The following is a 10,759-nucleotide window of genomic DNA, read 5'->3' on the forward strand; positions in this document are numbered from 1 at the left end:
TCATAATAAATTTAGGATATCCATCATTTTAAATTTTTCACGAAAAAATAATTATTTTCTATCATTATATCATTTAAAAACAATTTTCAACGTACAACATAATTTTATTATATGATATTTAAATTTACTGCGATAAACATTTGTTTCCTACCATAAATAAACAATTATACACCTGCTAATAGGTATATTTAGTAATAATTCCGAATTTTTCTACTTTCCGAATTTTTCCTCTCCGTATATTTACATATTCCTAATTTTTCACCCTCCTAATTTTAACGCTTCTGAATTTTCACCCATTCCGCTTCTTTGGTTTCCGAAGAAATACCTTTCAGAGTTTTGGATTTCCTACTTATTGCTCTTTCCTACTTTTTGCTATTCCTAAGTTTTACCATTATGTATTATAACCCATTCTGAAATTTTACCTTTCTTAATTTTTACCGTTCCGAAAAATGAACGGCCCCCGTTATAAAGCCAGTCCCATCCAACTCGATTACTGAAGGGATGAGTGTGAGGACATAATTGGAACCGAGAGAGTCGTAGTTGGTTGATGTTTTATACTGAGGTCACCACACCAGTCTATATGGCGTATTTTTAATAACTTTAAATGCTAATTATATATATATTAGCAATATAATAATAAAATACGCTAAGTTGTAACTATAATCTGTTATTTACTAATAGTTATGTAAATTGTACTCAATAACTGTGGATGTAGTATAACAAACAGCGAAGTAATTTGGTACGGATTAGACAAAGTTTTCAAACAACTATTTGAGTTCGGTTAATCCAACTGGGAATTCTAATTGTAATAGCTAATATACCAGTAAAGTTCAGGCGTTGTCGACAGTTTCAGACAGTTAGGTTACAGAAAGCCAAACACTCGCCTTGATTTTGGATTTAAGGGTGTGATTTAAAATCATTTATAAAATTGAAGCAAATATACTTGTTATCCATGGGGACTAATTTTAAAAGATAAACTAACCCATAATTATGACAAATAAAAAGTTCACCTAAAATTTTATATTTAAAAAGATTTTTTAGACTTTTGAGCTGGATGGTAAAAAACGTCGATTTTCATTCAATCTTAATGAATTGGAGAGTTTGCATGCAGAAGAAGCAAAAATACAAAAATACAAACAGTTATTGTTGTATGAATGTTTTAATTATTAACTATCTTACTGAATAGGTCAATTTTTTAATTCTTTAAAAAGGTTTGATTAATTTTAAAATTGACTGAACCGGGAACTACTCAGCATGCATTTTTTAGTTAAAAGATTAATAAATATCGACACTTCAAACACTTAAATTCAACAAAATATTGTTGCTGTGTGTTACTCACGAACAAAGCTACTTTAAATGACAATAGACACCAAGAGAGCACCAATTTACCTAAAACAGAAAAAATTACATATATTATTAGTGTATGTTCGTCTGGACGTACGGAATTGTTTCAGGCACTCGTTCGATCATATCTCATATCTCAGAAAAAGGTTTTTCTTTTTATAAAAAATTGAAATTTCGATTTTGAATTGCTATTCAAAGCCGATTTTGTAATGCCATAAAATTTTAATAACAAAATTCTCGATCGATTTGATCGGAATTGGCTAATTTTCATACATCAAACAGTTTAGCTCGGGAGTGGACTTTGTTTTACCATTAAATATTCATTTTGATTTTACAGAATGTTTTTTCGTTCTTTGAACGAATTTTCATTTAGATGGTTACCTAGTTCTGCACTGCCAGCCTTTCTTAGTATTTTTGTACGCTTCTCAGTGGTCACTTTATGGGGCGAATTCGAAATTTTTTTTAGACGGCGCAAAATATGGACATACGCTGGCATGAGATTAAAAAGGGTTTTATGAAACCCTAAAAATTAAATTGAACACTCTACACCGTTTTGTAAAATGAGATGAATTAATCTCGAGTGAAGCTTCTTTTCTCGTTAGATATACTGCAGCCTCTGGGATTATTCGGCAGAAAAAAAATGTTTAACGCGATAAAGGAGCTTCGACTATTTCACGAAATTAAAATGCATCTCGTCAAAATGGTCGATATAAACTCGGGTGTCGGTGACTTATGATAAAGCGGAGATTGCTCCGAAACTGTCTTTGCTCTCTCTCTCTCTCTCTCTCTCTCTCTCTCTCTGTCGTGAAAATTAAAGAAAATGGGAATTTCAGTCTAATGCTTTCCAGTTCTTTCATAACCCAGAGAAATAACATTACTATTCATATTTATCGGCGATACGCTTCAAATGATTTTAGCGAGCCAAAAATAAAAAAGCGGTAGCAATTCCCTTTGGACAAAGATTTTATCAGTTAGAAGCGAATGAACCTCTCTTTCCCAGAAGATAAACAGAGTTGAAAAAACTCCCAATTTCGAAATTATCTGACTTTTCTCTGACTATTTTTTTATTTTCCCTGACAGTTATAAATTGGGAACAAAAAGGTCTTACGTAAGACAAATTTATACTAAAAAAAAATAAAGAATAGAAATATATTGAAAATGAGAGTTATTGCATTAAAAAAAAAAGAATTTTTAACAAAATAGTTGATTTGAAAAAAAAAGAACTGTCAATAGTGAATATTAATTTTCTATCAAGAAAGACGAATTATCAACAAAATACATTAAGTTTTAACTAAGATCAATTTTAATTTAAAAATTAATTTTGAAAAAAAGTGCAGAATTCCTCAAAATAAAACCAAGAATCCTACGAACAATTTTAGACAACCACCATAAAATGTTCCTATTGAAATTTGACAAAAATCAAAATTTTCCTGAAAAAAAATAAAATTTTCTTTTTTTGACAAAAATAAAAAATAGGAAAGAAAAATGAGAAGGTAACCCACCAAATCCGATTCCTTTTTTTTCTTTTGTTTATTTTTTATTATTATCAACTCACAATAAAAAATATTTGCAAAAAATAAAAACCTACGTTTCGCAACTTATACAGAACCCTTATCAAGAAAAAGAACAAATATTTGAGCAGGCAGGAACAGCAACGAAACCACGATGCTCTCTTCCTGACATCCGATAATCAAAAAAAGAATATTAAACCAAAAAAAGTTCAATTTTCAACAAAGAAATGATTTTCTACTAACTTTCTACCAAGAAGATTAATTTTCTGCAAAAAAACGAATGTTCAACAAAGTACAGGAATTTTGAACTAAAAGAGATACATTTTCAATAAGAATAGAAAGTTCTTATTTTCAGTTAAGAAATTAATTTTTAACAACAAAACTAATTTGTAATAAATTAAGTATGCTTTTGACCAAAGCAATTAATTTTCAACTAAAAAGATGGATTTTTCACCAAGTAAATTAATACACTACCACAAAACACAAATTTTCAACAAAATACATGATTTTTCAAACAAATAGTTGAATCAAAAAGAATGATTTTACCAAAATTGTTGAATTTTCAACAAAATAATAACATTTTAAAACACAAGATGAACTTTCAACTTAAAAAATGTATGAACTATACATTTGTAACATTTCAGTGTGATTAAACCTTTTTTTTATCAATCTTATTTCATTAGGTGTCCACGTTTACATAATTTTTGGATGAAGCCTAAACTTCAACTTCAATTTATAGAAAATTTTCTGACGCTCACGTTTTCCCTGAAATTACCTGACTTTCCCTGAATAGTTTTAAATTCCATGCCTTTGCAGAATTCCCTGACCTGCAGCAACGCAAACTTTTCCTAATATTTAATGATTTTTATTAATCAAATTTCAAGAGTTTTGAATTTCTAAACGACTCGAATTAGAAGATAGAATTTTAAACTAATTTGTAAACATTTTTATATTCGGAGTCTGCAAATTTTTTAAATGTCTACGTAATTTATAACTTATTTATTGTGTTTAGTTATCGATTGTATAGGGTCGGAAGGATAAATAGGAATTTTTTATAATTTCTAATTGATCATTTCTAAACAAAAAAAATTCGATCTTTTCAAATTTTTCGTTTAAAAATTATCTTTGGACTTCACTGTCTGATTTTTAGGTTGAAAGTGAAACTACTAGTTTGGGGTTTTAGGACAAATTCTACGAAACCAACTTCATCTAAAATTAAAAAGGAATATTTTTAAAAAATAGAGTCAAAGAAATCCCATTTCTTAAGTAGTAAAGCAGGAATGAAACTTTCCTCAATAAAAATAATATTACTGTCGGGCACAAGAAATGGAAAAAAACATGTATAAAATTATAAAAATTTGTATGAAAGAACAACATTGAAAAACATCAATTATGAAAACGTACTCGTGCTAAGCTCTACATAACAGTGAAAACTGGCCCACCGCCAAAGAAGCACTCTCACGACGTCGTTCTGTTTCAACAGCTCCCTCTGGTTTTCTATCCCATTCCTCTTCTTCATGTTCTCGACCCAGCAAGCATGGTATGGTGGCACACTGCCTGATAAAATCGAAATAAACTCGTACTCCAGATAAAACACAAACGAGTGCCAAAGTAGACAACCAGAAAGCGATGCAGTATACGTAGCATGTTTAAAAAAAAATCTTCCTTTCTTCTGACAATACGTTGCACGTAATTGCATTTTCGAGCCTGAACATGGTCTGAAACTGAATGGCTTCACTCCTGACAGTTGCCAATTCAGTCTCCAAGTCATTGGTTTAAAGGAACTCTAAGTCTTCAAATTACAAAAGTGATAATGTTTAGTAAAAAAGAATTATTAATCAATATTAATTGTTTATTTTGTAAAAAAATGTATAATTTTACCATTCACAAATATAAAGTGATCGTTTTGCTTTCCGATCGTCTTTCAATTATTATAGTGGTGACGTTTAGTGCTGCAGACTTGTTAATCGTTATTATTAGTTTAATTTATGAACAAATAATATAAACAAATGCATAGTTTAGGCATGTTGTTACATGGAACAACAGTTATGCAGCATTTTTTACTTCCAATCGGACAGTATTCAGAACAAGCTGCAGAAGCATGTAATAAGGATATCAAGCGGTTTAGAGAATTTAACACACGAAAGTGCTTTCGAATATCGACCAATGAAGACTTAATACATAAGCTTCTGGTAAACTGCTGATTTATTAGTTGCATCTTTAAGGAGAAAATGAAGCAAGCATGAAGTTTAAATGGGCTCTGAAATTATTGAAATGATTGACAAGTACAACTTGAAAGCTAGTTCTTCTTAAACACTGCAAAACATTTACAGTGATATCATCTGATGGCCGTAGTAAAAAAAGATTACTTTTGGTCTACAAATGGCTAAACTACGCATTTTTTTATAAAATAAATGAATACATAAATAAATAATATCGAATGACAAATCTCCAGCGCTAAACATCACTAGTAATATAATTTGAAGGCGATAAGAAAGAAAAAGGTTAACTTTATGTGTAAAAGTGGCCAAACTATCTATATTTATTTATCAAATTTATTTATATATTGAAAAAAAATATTGAACGAGAACCCATGACCACTAAAAATTAACACTTATATAATTTTAAGACGACTCGAAAGAAAAACAATTACATTCTGTCTATAAGTGACCAAAATATGCATTTGTTTATTAAAAAACAAATAATATCGAATAACCAATCTTTGTAACTCAATATTACCACTAATATAAATTAAAGGTACTAACAAAGAAAACTGATTCTTTTATGTCAATAAATGCCTTAATTTATGCATTTTTTTATATAATTTTTTTATAAAGTAAACAAATAATATCGAATAACAAGTCGGCAGCACTAAACATCAACATTATAATTAATGAAAGACGATCAGAAAGCAAATCGATCATTTTCTATCTATAATGGTAAAAACATGCATTTGTTAATTTGTTTCTAAAATTAGTTTATAACAGAAAAAAATTAAGTTGATTAACAGTTTGTTGTCAGTAAACATCACCACTTATGTAATTTGAAGACGATTAAAAAGAAAAACTATTATTTTCTGTCTGTTTACTTATTAAATAAACAAATAATATCGAGTAACCAACCTTTATCACTACATATTTTCAGAATTATAATTTAAAAGTACTAAGAAAGAAAAACGATTAATTTCTGCCAATAAATGCTTAAATTATACATTTGTTTATAACATAAAAAAATTAAACTCGACAACAAATTTTGATGATTAAATATGATCGTGTGAATAAAATTAAGCAATTTTAACTTACAAATATACTTTGCAAGCAAAATTCCCATGATGTTGACATTTTGTTAATATAATTTGTTTACAACAATTAGATTCAATTTCTTGCTAATTATTTATGTTCTTTAGATGCATTGACATTCATTTCCATCGAGAATAGGACCAATTAAGTTACTCATTTAAAGATAAAAAATAATAATGAAAAATGTCCCCTTTTCGCTCTTTGTGTATTAATACAAAAAATATAAAATGATAAAAATTTAAAAAATCAAATACATAGACGCTCTTGGGCAAATATTGCTGATCACTTTGAAAAAAATTGAAAATCGGTGAGGAATTGCAGGCAGTAGGTGATTTTACATGGTAAATTCCCGATTCAGCCCACTGTGCGCTGTATATATGGATTGCTAAACATTTTTAAACGATACTTATTTTTCTATTCAAGAACACCCTTACTTTCATAATTATTAATAGATTTTTCTTATTCGCCAACATACTTTGAAATGATTAATAAATTTGTTTATTTATCAAACAGTTACATAAATAGGTCTTGTTTCATGCTAGGTACTTTTACCTTTTAAAAGATACAAATTTACACTGGGAATCCCATTTAAGAACGTTTTGAGCATGCTTCTAAATGGCCTTGACTTAACGAACACAACATTTGCTCGCTCAGAAAGTTAATAGTCAACTAAAAGATGCTTACTGAAATGTTCTATGTAGTTGCGCGTTAGTTATAATATTCAATGTAGACGGTGTCCCTGTAACGGCAGAGTGCTTGAATTTGGTTCTGGCACAGATTTTTAACAATCAAGTTTTCGCGGGTTCAAATCCTAATGTTGAGAAATAATATAGACCTGAGAAATGATTCATTTATTTCATATGGATGTCTCAATATATTCGTCGAAAATATTTACTTCTAGTAAAATTAATCCTTGGAATACTTGTTTCCAGAAAAATGCTAATTATAGTAAGGGCATACTTAAACAGAATTCCAGTGCACTCAACCGGACTTTTTTGCATTTGAATGTTTGTTCAAATAAGAAAAATTTCGTTAAACATTTTTTTAAAATTTCTATATCAACCAAATAGTTTTGTCGTCCCAACAACCGCCCACGAAGAAAGAGACCTAATGCGGAAAAATCGATTTGTAGTTTTTTTACATCCATCGAGAGTTTTTTATTTGCACTCTCATAATAAAAAATATTATTTATATATTTAAAAATTCAAATTGTTATAGTACTGCAAATTGAGGCATATATCATTTTTAATATTGACAATATTATTGAATAAAAGTACACATTCTACTAATTTAATGAAACAAATAATTTCATTTTCGGTTTTACGTTCATTTGAAAACACGATAAGATATTTCCGTAATTTTAGGAGTCTCAAATACCTGCTTCTTTTGGAGAGATAATTAAAATTAATTTTAAAAATCGAAATCGGGGCGCCAGAGCCACTCTTGTACTTTAAGACATGAAATTGACATTTGTAGGTCCTGGAGGACTGAACTTTGAGCACCAAATTAGAGACGTGAAACTAGGTCGCTCGTCGCGGATATTTTTCAACGACTACAGCAGAAAAAGCTCATAAAACTTTTCAGCTTCACTGAAAAAAAACCTGGATTAAAATCCCTAACTTGTACTTGTTATCAAAAGTAAGTTTCTACTATGGGCCATTGAAAAACTATGTCGCGCTATTTTGAACCCATCCCCTCTTTTTGAATAAGAATTTTTTCTTTGATTCCATTTGAAAAACGCCTAAAATAAAACATACTTAACAGGTCAAATGCTCTCAAAACCGGGAAAATAGGGTGTGTTTTTCAATATAATTTTGTAATTGGGGAATTAAATCTTTTTACTAAAATTAATATATACGAGCCATATTAAATTCAAAATGTAACGTTCAAGATTTCAAGTCAAAATATATTGCAACAATAACAAAATAGTTGAATCTGCCACCAAAAGGATTAATTTTCTACAAAAAGATATGAAATTTCGAGAAAAAAAAATGAATTGTAAATATTTCAACCACAAACACTTGCATTTTTAACTAAATAGTCTAATCTTCTATCCCCAAAGAAGAATTTCTTAAGAGGCAGTTCAATTTCGATCCAAAAACCTCTCTACCAAAAAAGATTAATTTTTAATCCAAAAAGATAAATTCTCAATAAAAAGCAGTTTGATTTTCAAACAACAAAGATGACTCTTTAACAAAATAATGGAATTTTTAACAAAGCCAAAAGAGAAAACAAATTTCGACCAAATTGTTGAATTTTCAAACCAAATAGGTAAATACTATAGAAAAAGTTGAATTTTCTACCCAAAAATATGATTTCTTAACTAAAAAGTTAGTAGTTGAAAACAAATTAATGTTTGTTCGAAAATAATACAATTTAAGACCCGTCAAGACGAATTTACAATCAAACAGTTGAATTTTCTACAAAACAGTTGACTACTCAAATAAAAAGTTATTTTTCAGCCAAAAATGCAATAGTTAAATATGTAGCTGAAACACCTAATTTTCAACAACAAAAATAATTTTAAACAAAATAGTTCAATTTTAAACCAAAAAGATTGATCTTCAAATAACAAAATAAATTTTTAATAAGTATTTCAACTTTTAACCTAGCTCTTAAGTTTAACTTTCTACGATAACAGAGGAATTCACAACAAAATATATCAATTTTCAACATCAGTTAAATTTTTAGTTAAGAAAATTAATTATCAACCAGGAAAGAAGGAAATCTTCAACAAAATGGTTACGTCTTAAATCAATATAATAAATGCAACAGTAGAATTTATAACCAAGAGAGATGGTTTCTTAACCAAAAATTGTGATAGTAGACATTCGAATTAAAAAGAGTGAACGTTCAACAAAAAATAATTGGATTTTCTGATCGGCTTCTATTAATTCAATTCGCAATTAAGCGAAAAAAACGAGAAAAGGGTAAAGTTTCTCGGAAGCAAGGGAAAAAAGAGGAATTGTATAAAAAGGGATAATGAGGGGAATAGGAGAAAGAGTATTAAGTCGGTCATAAATCGTCACAAACCCTGCCTCCACCCTCTGGAAGTGTGACGTGGTTTTTGAATGGTCCCGTATTCTAGAAGCTTTTTTGCTTTCTAGATTTCTACTAAATCGACAACCATTAGACTATTATTCATTTTAACCTTATCACTTGAGGAAAACTATTTGAATTCATTTAGAGAATAAATTCTATTGAAAGGCGACGCGAAGCGATAGTTCTATTGGGGTGAGTTGTCGGAAGAAATTTGAGATTCGATTCCTAGCACTTTCGATCCCATTACGATAATACTCACATTACGGGTGCAATTTCTTTTGAAATTGCTCAGAACACACCCTTTCCTCTTTTTCTCGTTACTGGCACATGATACAACTTGACCCCAATGCAGTCGCCACCACCCTCTAACTGTCTATTCTAGTTTCACATTATGCTCTTCTTTAAAGCATGAAAGTGCAAATAAGTGAAGTCTGTGAAGTCTGTTTATGAAAAATAATTCTGTCTTTTAGAAAATTTAATGTCTGAACTATTGGAATTCAAACATTTATTTCACATTAAAAATAGGAAAACTTTTTCAGTTATGTAGTTTTTAGAGTTCACACCCTAATTTCAAATAATTGGAAGCTTGTTAATTTTCAAACAAAAAAAATTTAAACGATAAAAACTGCAAGTCAAGCTTGTAAAGATCCAAATTAAAAATTTGGTGGCACCGAAATTTTTAATAATACTACCATTTTTTCCTTGGCATTAAACTTTAATATAAAAATTGAGCCTTTCAATTTCTTATATTTCAAATTCAAAAAATTTGAGCTAAAACCACAAAATTTGGTGCCATACTGCCATTAGAAAACTATATGAATCAGGAGTCATTGAATAAAAATAATTGAAATTTTATTTTTTTTAATTTACTGCAGTGTACTTTCTGTATGTAAGGGGTTATATCTAGTTATGTTAATGGAACATTCAAGATTTGTTTAGCAATTTTGACAACAAATTTTTCCAAAAGATAATTTTTTATTAAAAAGTGTTCAAAGTTGAAAAAATGTTTTAAAACAACAGAAACGAAAGAAGGAGTTTCTATGCGCTCCATCGCACCACTAATGAAAATCATTGCACCACTATGATAACGGAGTTATCGGCGAAGAAAAGTGGGGGGACTTGTGCAATTTGTGTTAAACATCAAGATTTTCAAAATTTCTTTTCGCGAACTTAACCAACTTCAAATGCGCTCAGTAGCTCCAAAAATAGAAAATTTTGCGCCAATCAAATGAAGAAAATACAAAATTGTTGGAGAGGGGACTTTTGCAACGCTTGTACTAAAATCCCCATTATGCACTAATAATCACATTTAACTTGCAAAAAATTTTCCACTCAAAGTGCGGCCCATTTTACCACAAGCAATTTTTCAATTGAATAAAAAATGTGAAAGTTTTTAAGTTCTAAACATCTGAAGCAAGTCATAACCCGTGACAACTTAAGACCCTTCTTCAAGAAAGCAAGTCGCATGAAAATAAATCAATTCGATTTCAAATGCACTCTATTACACCAGCAATTAAAAAATTCTTACTTTAAAAGAACAACCATTTTTGCAACAATGTGGGG

The 10,759-nt window shown here is 29.4% G+C and overlaps 1 protein-coding gene across 4 annotated transcripts in view; it reads right to left on the minus strand.

Moving 5' to 3' along the window:
* The window catches only part of LOC117181468 (zinc finger SWIM domain-containing protein 8), a 377,164-nt gene that overhangs the window by 129,496 nt on the left and 236,909 nt on the right, over positions 1-10,759 (minus strand). The window lies entirely within an intron of this gene.

The sequence above is a fragment of the Belonocnema kinseyi genome, chromosome 10, assembly GCF_010883055.1.
Source record: "Belonocnema kinseyi isolate 2016_QV_RU_SX_M_011 chromosome 10, B_treatae_v1, whole genome shotgun sequence".
NCBI classification, from domain to species: Eukaryota; Metazoa; Arthropoda; class Insecta; order Hymenoptera; family Cynipidae; genus Belonocnema; species Belonocnema kinseyi.